Raw genomic sequence first — 16,601 nt, forward strand, 5'->3', positions numbered from 1 at the left:
TCCAAGTATTTAAGCCCTCATGTTCACCATTGTCCTTCGTCAAGTATTTAATTTTTATGTATTGTTGTCAGTTCTATGATCTAGCCAAGTCATGTTTATGTTTTGTTTCATAGTTTTACATGACTTGGTAGACTATGTTAAGTCAAGTTCATGTTTTGTTCATGTTTAGAGTTAGGGCTTTTGACTTTCACATTTGGAAATAAACTGCACTTGGGATCGCACATCATCATCATCATCTCTTCGTCTGCCTGTTGCCAACAATGTTACAGAATACTTGAGCCAACCATGAACCCAGCAGTTCTACTCCTACGCCTACGTCAGGGGAGTCATCCCCTAGAGGATTATGTCGAGGACTTCTGCGCTCTGGCCTGCCAGGTGAAATTTAATGAGGTTAACCTAAAAGACATTTTCCGTTTTGGACTAAGTGAGCCAATCTCCACTTTGATGCCTGGCGGTCGCAGTTCCCTCAGCCTCGCTCAGTATATTGACCTTGCCCTGCAGATCACTGGTTCTGCGTTCACTGTGGGGGAGGCGGATGCCGAGCCGGAGTTCCACGACATGGCCGCCGAGCCGGAGTTCCTTGTCATGGTCGCCGAGCTGGAGTTCCTTATCATGGTCGCTGAGTTAGTGCCATCTTTTGTCACAGCCACGCATGAGCCTGCTCCATGCCACGTCACAGCCACACCCGAGTCTGTTCCAAGCCATGTCATGGCCACATCTGAGCAGTTGGACCTGGAGATGGTTCCCGCCCTTGTACCCACCCTTAGTTCTCCTGAGCAGGCAAAGGGAACTTTCAACCCTCCAACCCCTGGAATCCGCCATGGCCTGTCGGTCCCTCGACATTGCTTCAGCTCTGCGTTCCCTCGGCTCCACTGCGGTCCTTCAGCCTGTCAGCTTTGCCAGGGTTCCTGTCGGTCACCTGGCTCCGCCTTGGCTCTCCGATCCTCTGGCTGCGCCTCGTCCCTCTGATCCGTCAGCTCCACCGGGGACCTCCTTCCCTACGGCTCCACCTTGGTCCTCAGTCCCACCGGCTCCGCCTCAGTCTTCCGATCCCCCAGCTCTGCCTTGCTCCGGCTCCACCCTGGCCCTGGCTACTCTCTGGGTATCCAGTTCTCCATGGCTCCGCCCCTCAAGCCTCTCACGGCTCCGCCTTCCATGGCTCCACCCCTCGAGCCTCTCATGGCTCCACCCCCACGGGCTCCGCCCTGATCCCATGCTCCATGCCATGCCAAGCATGCCTCAAGACCACCCCCCAGCTCCCTATTGAACTTTGAATATTATGTCATGTTTTATGTGTTTTGTTCATGTGTTGGGGCGTCGGGAGCCGCCCCTTAGTGGGGGGGATATGTCATGTGTGTTTTGTTGATTCTTGTATTTCATGTCTTTTATTTTGAAAATTCTAGTTCCTGTTTCATGTCATGTGGTTCCCTTGTCATGTGATTTCATGTTTTCCCTCCATGTTCATGCGTCTTGTTTTCATTGGTTGATTGTCTTATCTTCTTTAGAGTTCTGTTTGTTCATTGGTTTATTCTCCCATGTCCAAGTATTTAAGCCCTCATGTTCACCATTGTCCTTCGTCAAGTATTGAATTTTTATGTATTGTTGTCGGTTCTATGATCTAGCCAAGTCATGTTTATGTTTGTTTTGTTTCACAGTCTACCAAGTCATGTAAAGCTATGTTAAGTCAAGTTCATGTTTTGTTCATGTTTAGAGTTAGGTTTTTCGCTTTCACATTTAGAAATAAACTGCACTTGGGTTCGCACTTCATCATCGTCTCTTCGTCTGCCTGTTGCCAACAACGTTACACGAGGTACACCCACCACAGTCTCACAAAATCTTGTGGGAAACACTGCGCAGACATGCATAACAGAGACATGCATCTGACGCAGACATACTTCTGACATCTGCAGGACTGCAGTGTTCAGTTGTGTCCAAAAAGTTTGCTATAAAAGTGACTGCTCAACACAAAGGTGAACACAGAGAGAATTATAATAAGTGTATGAGCAATCATAAATGATTACAGATATAGGGTTAAGGTTAGTAAACCTATGCAACACATTCTGGAAGAGGTTTCAAATATAAAGAGCACAGACAACTAACTAATCAATGATGACAATATTTTGTCAACTATTGTCATGACTGATTTTTATTGATTTGATCAATTAGGATAGTTGTTGCAGCTTTCAGCAGAAACTGGGTGATATGAGAAAGAGACTATAAATAGTTGTGTCTCCCAACAGCAAAGAGCACTTCAGATTCACATTAGAAACCAAAGATAATTCAGAGTCCAGAACATTCACTTCCTAATATCAAGACAGAAGCATGCAAAAATACAGGATTCATTCAAGTGATGATTCAAGTTTGAATTAATGATTTAATGAATCAGCTCATTTCTCTCTAAATCTCTTTAAACTGGTTGTCGTTGTCTGTGTTGGTCACACTGCTAGTGTCAGAGGAATAGTTTGTATTGACAGTTCTGCTAAATTAGCAGTAAGATAATAACTGTCATAACACATCGACAGACGACGTCATCTTCGAGATCGGAGACTCCTGCTGTGACATGACTGACAATTTGCATGAGACATCACATTATTGTTTTTTAAAAGATCTCAAGATATTACTTGACTATTGCAGTACTTTCCTTTCTTCCATTTTACATAGTAAATGAAACTGTACCTGAAACTACTTCAATGAATGAATGACTGAATGAATAATGTAAATTAACAAACTAGAACCCATGTTTACAAGCAGAGCAAACAGTATAAAATATTGTAATGAAACAAACACTATCAGGTATAAAAGTTAAAGTCTTCAAGCTTCGGCACATCAGATCCAGATGAACTGGAGGCCTCCAGACAGGAAAGAGGTCTGATTCCTCCTCCATATGGAATATCAGCGATCAGGAGACGAAAGTGTGTTTCTACCCTCCATCCTTCGTGCCCCGGAAAGGGCCTGGTAAAGCCCGGATCATCCCTTTTAATCTGCTGTTATTACAAATGAATGGCATGACAGCACATCAGCACGCCATAAGAGCTGCATTTTGGAACGCAGCTTTTACAGGCAACTGGAATCAAAAGCCGTGGAGATAAGAGCGCGCGCAGAAAATGGTATGTATATTAAGCAGCACGGCTGCACAAACAGGATGGACACTCAGGGAGTCGATCGCCCATCTCTCTCTCTTGTTGCTCTCATTTGAAGCTCATCAGAGGCTCTTTAGAGCTCACGAGGTGTTCTGAGCACTTCACAATCACACTCACATTACTGACACACACATCAGCATGGCTGGTGAAGCACACGTGTCACTTAGATATGCATGCTGATGAGATCTGCTTCTCAAACTGCTACTGAACAGTCACTACAAGCGTCGCCAGATAGAACTGTAGAAATAATTATTGTTTTCAAACAGGTTTCTACAGGACGCTCAAATAAACAGACGAACGTTTTGAAAGTGACACAGAGTCACAGAGAGACAGCGGAGGATAAACCCATCAATACTTGAGTGTTGCTTCAACTTTGGTGACTTGTATCACTGTGGATTTCTAGAAAGTCTTGTCAAAACATCTTTCACACTCTCACTAGTTGATTTAATATGTCTACTAACAATGTCCAACAGTGTGTGTACTTTCAGCATAATTTGGAAAAAATTATTAGTGATATTTCCCTTGATTTGTCTTTGTTTTGTGTCATATTTCATCTCAAGTATGCTCTTCACTGACACATTTGTCTACTTGGTTATCAAGTACACTAACTTTAGACAAAACTGTATTGGGGGGAGATTATTTGGTGTGCTGGAAATGACGCCACAACTGTGGAAAATTGATAGAAATAATTTCCCCACAATAAATATTGAAATGGTTTGTTTATTTCACTCTTTGTTTAGATGATCATAGTTTTAAATATTAGTATTTGTATAATGTATTTTCATAGTTTAATATTGAAAGTCAAGGATAAAAAGTCAAATCTAGAGCAGTGTTTCCCAACTAGTGTGCCATGAAAGATTGTCAGGTGTGCCGTGGAAAATTATCAAATTCCACAAAATAAATAAATGCATGAAAAAAAAAATAATTTCAGGGATCCAAACTCCTCACCTTTCTGATAAATTCACCATAGCAATGATTAATGTGCAAAAGTGAGTGATATTTATATGCGTTAAGGGGCGTTCACATGACTCGCGTCAGCGCTGCAGAATATATTGAAGTCTATGAAGTGACGTCACTTTACACCAAAGTGTTTTTCACACACACGTTTTTGCTTCACCAATAATGTCTTTGAGAGTACTAAGCAACAAGAAATATTTAAAAACTGTCCAAATGTGTGAAGAGACATTGAATGTCTCATCATTTCTTTTAATTAAATATTACCTTATCGTTTATGAATATCAGAGACCCCAGTTATTGAACTCATTTAAATTCACCAAGAAAACGCTCAGACCTAAACATAAACGAGTCCTTTTATTACTTTCTGCTATCAAAGCAACTGTAAGCTTTTTTTCTCTCTTCCAAATACATGTTTTCAATGTTTATTGTGCACACCTCCCACTTTTATACGTGGCAAACTCGTAAAATCGCCCCTCTGTGACGCTTTCCGCAACTCGTCATGTGGAGGGCAATGCGGCGCTTGACGCTGGCGTGAACTTAAAATATGTAAGTGTTAATAACTTTATACCCACAATCCCTTGCACTTGAATTATTTAATTGTTTCTTTGGTCAAAGTGAAGTTATGGGGGCATTTAATTAGTTGTTATTAAGAATTCATAGAGGTTATAGCTCTTTTGTACTATTATTTTAATAGTTGTTTGGTGTGATGTCATCATTAGGATGATCTGTGCCCACTTTGGTCAAGTTGTACGCCGTTCACACTATCTCAGTACTGCTTGTGCATGTGCAACTGAAGTACAGGTATATATGCATTTCTGTGGAGAATTATTTAATAACTGACCTAGAACCAGTAATCATCTTTATTTGAGCGGTGCTATTGTTTGATCTTAATTAAAATTATTAACAACAGTAGAAAAAACTATATTTAAATATTAAATCTGTGTTCAATCTACTTGCATCAAGTTAACTCAACTTATATAATGAAGTTCATTCTATAAGAACACCAAGTTAATTGAACTTAAATACTCAAGTTTTGGGAAACCCCATTACTCAATTGAATTGAAGGAACAAGTTGTGAGAATTTATGATCTATATTCAGATATAGTGTGTTCTGACGGGACGGGCCGTTCACTGAATGGAATACATAATGTATTAACTTCCAGCATTTGCCAAATATAGAAGGACAATGCACTTACAGTTCATATAAAATCTTGTAGTTTAAACACTGGCCATTAAAGGGATAGTTCACCCAAAAATTAAAATTCAGTCATTGTTTATTCACCCCTGTGTTCTATATGACTTTCTTTTTTTAACACAAATTGTTGTGCTCTGTGATGTCATACAATGGCAGTTTATGGTGACCACCTCTTCAAGCTTCAAAAGAACACAAAATATAATTCAGAAGTCTAATAAATTATTCATGAGACTCATGATTGTTATGAAAGCATACGATAAGATCTGATGAGAAACAAACTGAAATCATATAACCAAAAATTGACATTCCCGCCTACTTTATCTCTCAGTTTGATTGAATATTCCGGTAAAAAAAAAAAACGTGTTTTCGCTCGAACGCCCCATTTCGCCTGCGAGCTGCGTAAACTGCTGGTCTCCTGCAGTTTCATGAACACGCAGAGGAGAGAAACGTTCCAACAACACTAAATAATACATTAGATTTCAATTTCTCCCTTTGTGTTCAGAAAAAGAAAGTCATATGGAGTTAAAACAACACAGGGGTGAGTAAACAATGACTGAATGTTCTGCCTTGGGTGAACTAACTCGTTAACACTTAATTTCCAAATTTTAAACCATGAGTCGCACTATACATAAGTAATATTGTCATTATATTCATGATGTTTAGTCAGAGGGGAACTGGCCCCCACAGTGAGTCTGGTTTCTCTCAAGATTATTTTTCTCCATTAATCAACATCTTATGGAGTTTTGTGTTCCTCACTGGGGGTCTAAAAATAAATATTATTTACTTAAGGCACAATCAACAATCATATTTTTATCAAATAGCACAATGATGACACACTTTATTGGGTTTATTTCTTGTTATAGAATAATTTCCTGTAAAGCTGCTTAGAAAAGACGTCTGTTGTGAATAGCGCTATAAAAAATAAAAATAAAAATGACTTGACCGAAGAGACTTCTGCACATGTGATGTTTTTCTTCACTGTCTCATTAAGCTCATATTAATCACAGGCCTGAAATCAGCTCGTCTCATCTCAGACTCACCTGAACACTGACAGACATTCATCACCACACACACACACACACTCGCACGCGAGTGCACACACACACACACACACACACACACTCACACACTCACACGAGCGCACATACACACACACACACACACACAAATTCGCACACACTCACACACACACAAATTCGCGTACGCACGCACACACCAATTTGCACATGCACACTCGCACACACATACACAAATTCGCACACACTCACACACAAAAACACACACACACACCTGCTGTTAGTGTATCTGAACCCAAAATGTGCTCAGTTGAGCCCAACACCCTCTGAGTGCACCACGTCCAGGACACACACATATATACTGAATATACACAAGAGGAAACACTAGTGTGATGCATTACAGTGACCTCACATGAGTGTGTGTGTGTGTGCGTGTGTGTTGTACCCAGGTCAATTTGGACAAATTGGTGCTGAGTCATAACTCGCAGAGCAAAGCGATGTAAAACAGATCCTTCGGGTGCAGCAATTTAGCGTGTTAAAGTTCAGTGCTTGAGAGCTTGTGAGTGCCGCTTCGTCGCATTCATTTTAAATAAATCAGACGCTTAGTGGCCGCTGCAATCCACCACGGAGTTTCTCTCCTGGATTATTTTAGCTTTAATAAATCATATCGGCCACTGCTGTGCTTATATCATTAGTCCTCGTTAAACGACACATGAAAAAGCCATCAGATGACACGTATAAAGTTTCACACTGACCCATCAAACTCAAGCAAACAAAACTCACAAACAGTTCAAATGTGTAGAGTTGGGAAACAGAAGTGTTCTGATGTTCACACTGTCAGATAACACACTGATCACAGAAGTTAGTACGTTATCTGTTGCTGTTTTTGGGGTCAGTGTGAACTAGTCTTAAGAGTCTTCAGCAATTACAGGACGTCATTTTAGTGTCTTTTATAGTTCACTACAGCATATTTTATTACATACTATAATGTTAATATACCAAGCTAATGGAACTATGATAAATGTGATGTGACACAGGGACTTCTGGGAATGCCCAATTATTGTTTTTCACCATAATTTTAACAACAGTTTACTGTAAAAGTACATGCATTGTCTTGTTAAAGATAATATAACTTTTCACCATTAACTATAAAGCAAATCACACTTTTTACCCCCCCAAAAAAATAAAAATAAATAATAATAAACAAAATAATAATAATGAACAATATTTTATCATCAAATTTCATGCAATGTCTTGCTAATTAAAAATATTATTTTTCACTGTACATGGTAACCAATTCACATGTTTTTACTGTAGAATTTTTACATTTTTTTTCATTCAGATTATGAATATTTGTACAGATACTGTAACTTAGTAGCACTTTATAATAAAGTTCCATTCGTTCACAATATTTAATGCATTAGGTATCAGGAACTAACAATGAACAATATATTTTTACAGTATTTATCAATCTTTGTTAATGTTAGTAAAAATACAATTGTTCATTGTTAATTCATATTGCATTCATGTTAACATACAGTATATAACTTTTGATTTTCAAAATGTGTTAGTATTTGTTGAAATTAACAATAACCAAGACTAATAAATGAAACCTGTACATTTCCAGACCTACAAATCAATAATAATGCACAAATGAGGAAGAGAGAGATCTGAGCAGCTGCTCACAAACGCTTGTCACTATTGTTCAGCTGAATGACGGCAAGCAAACAGAAGCCTGTGCAATCTGTGCAGGTCAGAGGTCAACATATACTGGCATATGGATACTGCTATACATTAATCACTGCTTCATAGAGTCTCACACACACACACTCACACAGACACACACTCACACACACAGAGAGAGACACAGACACACACACACACACACACACACACACACACACACATACACACACTCACATACACAGACACTCACACACACATATACACACACACACACACACATATACACATTCACACACAGACACTCACACACACACACACAGAGAGACACAGACACACACACTCACAGACAAACAAACACACACTCACTCACAGACACACACACACACACACACACAGAGACAGACACACACACTCACATTCACAGACACTCACACACACAGCCAGACAGACACACACACACACACACACACACACACACACACAGACAGACACACACACACTCACAGCCAGACACACACACACACACTCACAGCCAGACACTCTCTCACACACACACACATATATATACACACACCCCCACACTCACACACCCACTCACTCACTCATTCACTCACACACACATATATACACACTCTCTCTCTCTCACACACACACACACACACACAGAGAGAGACACAGACACACACACACACACACTCACTCACAGCCAGACACACTCACACACTCACACACACACACACACACACACATATATATATATATACACACACACACACTCTCTCTCTCTCACACACACAGACAGACAGACACACACACACACACACACACACTATACACTCACACACACACACACAGAGACACTCACACACACTCTCACACACACACAGACACACACACACACACACTCACAGCCAGACACTCTCTCATACACACACACACACACACACAGTATATATATATGTATATATACACACACACATATATACACACTCTCTCTCACACACACACACACACACTCACATACACAGCCAAACACACACACACACACACACACACACACACACACACTCACTCACATTCACAGCCAGACAGACACATACACACACTCACTCACATTCACAGCCAGACACACACACACACACAGCCAGACAGACACACACAAACACACACACTCATACTCACACACACACACACACACTCACAGCCAGACAGACACACACACACACTCACAGTCAGACACAACACACTCACACACACATTTTAGATGCAAATTGGGAGGTAAAATGTGCTTAAGTGTCCTGAAAATAATGTCACAATGCAAAAAAACTTAATGGTCCTAAATGTAGGCTTCACTTTCTTTATGCCAAATAGATTTTTATTTTATTTTTATGTTTGTGCACAGGTTCAATACAAGTTAATCTCAATCGACAGCATTTGTGACAATGTTGATTACCACAAAAATGTAAGACTTGTCCCTCCTTTTCTTACTAAAAGTAAGAAGTCACTTACTGACTGCATCGGTTTATAGTTAGAGACAATTTTACAACTTCTTTGCAATGATGAATGACAACAAACCCTAAAATGACTAAAAATTATGATTTAAACAACTTTACAGCTCGAATAATACAGAAGAATTAATGTAAGTACTTTTATAAAATTATAAGCGTCACATTTCTGCCTTTAAACCTCCAAAAATTGACCCCATTGACTTCCATTGTAAGTGTCTCACTGGAACACACATTTGTGCTTTTATTAAAGAAAAGGAGGAACGAGTCGAAATAAATTTTTGTGGTAATCAACATTAAGACGCAAATGCTGTCGACTGAGATTAACTTGTATTGAACCCGGAATATTCCTTTAATAATGAGCAGAATCATCAGTCACTCTCCGCTCTAGATGTCAGTATTAGCCACTAAAAAACCCATTTCACTTTAAATAGAAGAAATTACAAAGTCATGTCTTTATTAACAGCATTATTTTTGCTCTTCTCTCTGCCTGTTTTTTATATTATGGGATGTGTAATATGCTCTCAAGGTTACATGCGAGCAAGATCCACAAAAAAGAAACCGTAAAAAACTGTAAATAATCCAATTTCAGAGGCTTCCAGAGAAATGTGAGCTGTCAGCACCATTAGCAGTGGTTTTGGCAGAGGAAGCCGAGCAATTCCACCTTGTATTCCCAAATGCATTCACAAGGGTTTGTCTGGAATAACTCGCTCGCGTGCACCGCTAGATTGCCTTTTCCTGTCCACGGCAGAGACGGCCATCTTGTCAACATCTCTCTCTGCTGTCAATCAAATGATTCCAGACCAATCAGAACGCAGCGCCGTGCGGCCGCATGACAGCCTGTGAATCAATGCTTTAAGGTGGATGACAACGAAACATCTTGCGGATCAGAAATGCAATCACAATTCAAGGAGTCAAGAGAGAAGACGACACACTAAACCCGCTCACGAGTCAAGGAGGTCACGCGTGACATTTTACACGTCTTAGAGCTTGACTGGTCCATACAGATAAATTATGTCTTTCAATTATTAAAGAGAATGTTTGATCAAATAACATCAAGATGTGCAATGATCAATTAAAGGTTATCATTTACTGACTCATGTTCTGAACCGTAGAAGGGAGATATTAGACAGGATATTAATCTCAGTCACCATTCACTTTCAATGCAACTTTTTCTATACAATGAAAGTGAATGGTGACCGAGATTAATATCCTGTCTAATATCTCCCTTCTACGGTTCAGAACATGAGTCGGTAAATGATGACAGAATTGATATTTTTTGGGGTGAATTAACCCTTTGTTGTGAGCGTAAATGACGGCAGAATTTTTCAGCCTGATCATGACAATTACGTGGCCTCATTTTTGCAAACCAAAATGACATGCTGTATTACACGATTGGCTGCAGTTTCCCAGTGAAATGTCCAGCGGGGGGCGACAAAAGCGAGTGAAATGGTGTCGTAATCAGACGAGGTTTTTAAGGTGAATTTTAGATAGAGGTTTAAATGAGTAAAATGCACTTCCCGAACCTAAAACTAGGGATGTATTGGTATCGGTATCGGCTCCGATACTGAAGCTTTTAGACGGATCGGGTATCGGTCCAACGAGCCCGATCCAAATCTGATACTGTGTGTTAGTCATGTTCATTACTGTCAAGCTCCAAAAATGACAAAAGAACCATAAAAACACCATTAAAGCAGTTCATATGACTCGTGCATTTTATTCAAAGCCACTTGAAGACGTGCGATAGCTCTGTGAATCACAAAAGATTGTGTTTAATAAGTAAATATACAGTACGCGCAGCGCGTTAGTGAATGCTGCTGCTCTGTTGACACAAACTCACGCACAGGCTGGTGATGCACTCGTGGATATTTTTATCCTTCACGCGTGTGCAATATTTGAGCGCTACTCAAGAACAGCATCTCCAATGTAGATGCTCAATAGTTCAGTTCACTTATAATATGCATTTAGAACGACACCGGAGGAGCATTTTACCAGAATTTGAATAAGAAGCGAATTAAACTACTGTGAACTTGCCTACAAACAGACACATACAGGACTTCCTGGAGAGTTCAGAATGTCAAAATAAAAGCGTGAGGGTTTAAAAAGTGCACGATTTAAATATATTACTGTTGTATTTCAAATTAAATGTCAATAATAATAATAATAATAATAGTAATGTATTATTATTATTATTATTATTATTATTAGTTTACAATTTATAACAATATTTAAGTTGAATGGGTTCCCAAAAATAACTGTGAATGAAAATTGGACTGATGTATTACAACTAAACTGAACAAAAAAGAGTCCAGATGCAAGTTGAACATTTTTTGGAAAAAAAAAGGCAAAAATAAAACACTGGTTTCTTTTCTACTGAAGACTTGAAGACTGGAATTACTGTTAATTTTGCTGCTACAATATCCAGTATACTAGTTAATAATCAAGTGTTTCTTAATAAGCTCTACATTTATATTGAAATAATGTGTAGTTAGAGGTTTGTGTTTCTTTACATATTAAAGAGTACTCATAATTACTTCCACACAATAAAGATATTCTAAACTGATTATGCAAAAAAACAACACAGGTATCGGCCGATACTGAGATTTCCAATATCGGAAGAGAAAAAGTGGTATCGGTGCATCCCTACCTAAAACTTTAACCTAAACTGAACCGATATAGCGTTTTAATAGCAAATGCAACATGAAAAGCACATTTTCTTCATTTCGTGTCATTTCTATCACACTCTCGTTTCACATGTCGGACAGTCCAAAGTCCTACACTGGATCACGTTCTTTCTATGAGGCTGGATTTTTTTATTTTGGTGTATATAGCCCTTTAAGGCATAAAATCAAATAAATGGAATATGCTGTTTGTTTTCTTACTCAAAGCTTGTGTGTGTAGTTTTTATGTGTTTCAGAGATGACAGATCTGTGTGATGGGACACACTAACCTGTCTCATTAGAGAACATGTTCACAGCTCGTAACAGGATGAAAGATCTCTCGGAGAAATGCTAACCTACTTTAACTCCTCACTAAATGACCCACAGAAATACAAACACAAAGAGGATATTAAACGCTGCACACATGCTGACCTGCACATATGAGCACTAGCATGTTTAAAATACAGCTGCACTCATCAAATAATCCTTGAAATATTGCAGAAGATGAAAATAAGAGCATATTCCTTCATGTCACAGCATTAGATTTATCATGTTCTGGGATTTAATACAGCGATATGCTCACAAACAAAATCTCATTGTTGCTATTGTTAAACCACAACATGCTGCATGTATTTTATATTTATAAAGAAAAAAAATCCTGAAGTTTATTGTTTTGAAATATGCTGTTGAATAAAACACAAAGCAATACTGTAAATGAATGTTAAATATACAGAACAATACTGAAGATATTTCTCATTTCAGATCTCTGCTCAAGCACGAGATCAATGACGGCTCTCCATTCAAGCATTCTTTACATATACTCACCCTGTCTGACGCTTGAACATGATACTGAAATAACAGCTTCCTTTTAGTTTGATCTTAACTCTATCAGTGAAGTTACATGGAGCATTTTGTGGATGTAAAATGAAAACTCAGTCAGAATTTAATCAAGCCAGTCTTGCTGTTTTCTAGAAACTTCCTCTTTCGCTTCTGATTTGCTTGCTAGGTGTTGCTACAAGTGATGTATACACTGTAGCAAGAGCAAAACACGACAGAGTTTTTTATTCATATCTTATGATGTGACATTGAGCACCATCAGTTGTCTGCTGGAAACACTTCTCTTATAACCCTGCTTTAAATTGAATGGCATCTTTCACTGTGATTCTACAGCAGAAATTGAGGCCTGACACGTCTTTAAGACAATTTACCGGTGTAAACCACACAAATCTACTTCCTGTTCTTCCAAACTCTCTCTGCCCCTCCAAACCAGACCGGCTTTTAATACAACACTGCAACTCAAAATCTGATGTGCTGCAGATATGAATGATCCCTTAAATCATGTGTGCTTTTACTTTATTAACAGATCATATTGACCATTTATACCTGAAAAAACCCCATAGACTTACACTGAACGAGGGACTTCAGTCAGATCTAGAGATGGTGGACACTTTTGGCCAGTAAACATAACCCTAGCAACGCCCTAGCAACCACCCACAACACTCTATTTTGCCCTGGCAAACACCCCTCGCATTGCCTTATATTTGAAGATAAAATCTTTACTTTGAGAACATAGAATGATGATTAGAGTTCAGCTCTTTACTGACGTCTGACGGTGTCTCTCAGAAAAAAATAACATCATTCAGTGATCAGAAAACAACAAAAATCTTCAAAAAAAATTTTTTTGATCAATTTTTTATTTCAGTTGAAAATTATACTATTATAGTTTTTGCCTGTAATACATGAAGGAATATTCTGGGTTCAGGACAGGTTAATCTCAATCGACAGATTTTGTCGCATAATACTGATTACCACAAAAATGTATCTCGTCCCTCCTTTAAATGTGTGTTCCAGTGAGGCACTTACAATGGAAGTCAATGGGGTCAATAATCTGTAAACATTAAAATACTCACTGTTTCAAAAGTATAGACACAAGACATAAACAATATGTGTGTTAACATGATTTTACTGTCATAAAATCACTTACTAACCACATCTGTGGAAAGTTATAGACAATTATACAACTTATAACCCTAAAACAACCATAAAAAGGGTGATTTAATCAACTTTACAGCACAAATAATACACAAGTTTTAACAGAATTAGTGTAAGTGCTTTTATAAAATTATAATCTTCACATTTCTGCCTTTAATCCCTTCAAAAATTGACCCCATTGACTTCCATTGTAAGTGTCTCACTGGAACACAGATTTGTGCTTATATATATATATATATATATAAAAATAGGAGGAACGAGTGGAAATTAATTTTTATGGTAATTAACATTATGCCACAAATGCTGTCGATTGAGCTTAACTTGTATTGAACTGAAATATTCCTTTAAAACCTGCAAGAAAATACAGCAATATTTTGTGCAGTCAATATTTTATTGGTGCTATTTGTTATAAATGTTTTCGTTCTCCACAGCTGCATCAGAATAACAGAAATAATATACTGTGCAATGTGTATCAGATATCATCAATAACACAGCTGCACGAGCCGCTAACAATCATTTAACGCGTGAAAACTGGAACAAAAGAAACGATCCGAACGAACAATGAGCCCGTTAAATACATTATACAGTGAAGTACACGAATGCATCACCCACCCTTAACCAGCAGCAGCTCTTAACCAGGTAAAGCGGGTTAATTCTCCCGGTGCGCGAGCGGATAGATGGAGGTGTAACCGGAGCGCCGGTGGGTGCGGTGCGTTAAACACGCGTGCCATTCATTCTCATACATATGCATCAAAGAATCCGTTTACCTGCGTGATCGTGTCGTGTCATGAGGACTCGAGCTTCATATTCCGCTGGTTGTGAATGTTCTGCTAGATGATCGCGGTGGAAATGGACTGTGATCCCGTCCGAACCGAACCGAGAGAAGCATCTCACTCGCGCGCCTCTGGAGATTCTGTGACTCGGAGGAGAGAATGAGGATGAAGGTTGATGTCATCGATGCTTCTCCTCCTCCTCACCCTGGTGCGCGCTCCCTTCTCCTGGCCATGCGCGTGCACAGCATCTTGAGCTCGTGAGCGTGAGAAGGAGCGCGCGCTGAAACACCGAAGCGTCTCTGAAGAAATCATCATCACCTGTAAATAGGAAGAATAATTAGTGATGCACAATATAACATCGATAAATATAAGCATTTTGGAATTTGATTTAAGAAGTAGATAATATCAGAGCTCATTTTATCCCAATTCAAACAGCATTACTGGGTAAATTAATTCAAAAATTAATACACTAAAATAATAATCAGATTACTGAATTTTCTGATTACTTAATTTAAAAAGTAATCACATTACCAATTATGTTTACGTTACTTTTGAAAAATATTTAACAGAAACGTGTTTCTTCTGCTCAACGAATTCAAAATAATGTTTTAAAGGGACAGTTCACCCAAAAATTTAAATTCTGTCATCATTTACTCACCCTCATGCCATCCCAGATGTGTATGACTTTCTTTCTTCTGCAGAACACAAATGAAGATTTTTAGAAGAATATTTCAGCTCTGTAGGCCCATACAATGCAAGTAATGGTGACCAGAACTTTGAAGCTCCAAAAAGCACATAAAGGCAGCATAAAATTTTAGGTCAATCTCAGGTTTAGACATATAGTCACAATTTCAATTAATTCAGTTGACGTATTTGGTTAAAAAAAAAAAAAAAAAAAAAATATATATATATATATATATATATATATATATATATATATATATATATATATATATATATATAATTAAATTCCCACGTGGGGCACACACTAATGCATATCACAATAAAATGTGGGCAAGCATGAAATCTGAACACAAAAGTATTAATAGAACAAAAATATTCAATGTCTGATAGCCGAGCAGGTTTCACTGGGTTCATTGTTCTCTATCAGCTACAGATCGAGGCGATATTAACCACGTGTAGCGCTGCTGATCAGCTGCAGATCCATCTCAATCACGTGTAGCGCTGCTGATCAGCTGCAGATCCATCTCAATCACGTGTAGCGCTGCTGATCAGCTGCAGATCCATCTCAATCACGTGTAGCGCTGCTGATCAACTGCAGATCGATATCAATCACGTGTAGCGCTGCTGATCAGCTGCAGATCGATATCAATCACGTGTAGAGCTGATGATCAACTGCAGATCGATATCAGTCACGTGTAGCGCTGCTGATCAGCTGCAGATCGATATCAATCACGTGTAGCGCTGCTGATCAGCTGCAGATCGATATCAGTCACGTGTAGCGCTGCTGATCAGCTGCAGATCGATATCAGTCACGTGTAGCGCTGCTGATCAGCTGCAGATCGATATCAATCACGTGTAGCGCTGCTGATCAGCTGCAGATCGATATCAATCACGTGTAGCACTGCTGATCAGCTGTAGTCTGGCGGCCTCTAGCGGCTGTGAGCAGAGCTGCAGGTTGTTTGTCTGCTGCTGTGAATGCTGTTTACTGACGAT

At 39.0% G+C, this 16,601-nt stretch overlaps 1 protein-coding gene across 1 annotated transcript in view; it reads right to left on the bottom strand.

Annotated features, from left to right (window-relative positions):
- The window catches only part of ptprsb (protein tyrosine phosphatase receptor type Sb), a 158,698-nt gene extending 143,085 nt beyond the window's left edge, over positions 1-15,613 (bottom strand). Inside the window, exons 1-2 of the mRNA XM_051698597.1 lie at positions 15,583-15,613; positions 14,919-15,242 (exon numbers count right to left, since the gene is read on the bottom strand). The gene's annotated coding sequence lies outside the window, so the exon portion shown is untranslated. The remainder of the gene's footprint in view (positions 1-14,918; positions 15,243-15,582) is intronic.
- Between the last annotated feature and the right edge of the window lie 988 nt (positions 15,614-16,601).

This window comes from Myxocyprinus asiaticus, chromosome 5 (assembly GCF_019703515.2).
Source record: "Myxocyprinus asiaticus isolate MX2 ecotype Aquarium Trade chromosome 5, UBuf_Myxa_2, whole genome shotgun sequence".
Classification (NCBI taxonomy): domain Eukaryota; kingdom Metazoa; phylum Chordata; class Actinopteri; order Cypriniformes; family Catostomidae; genus Myxocyprinus; species Myxocyprinus asiaticus.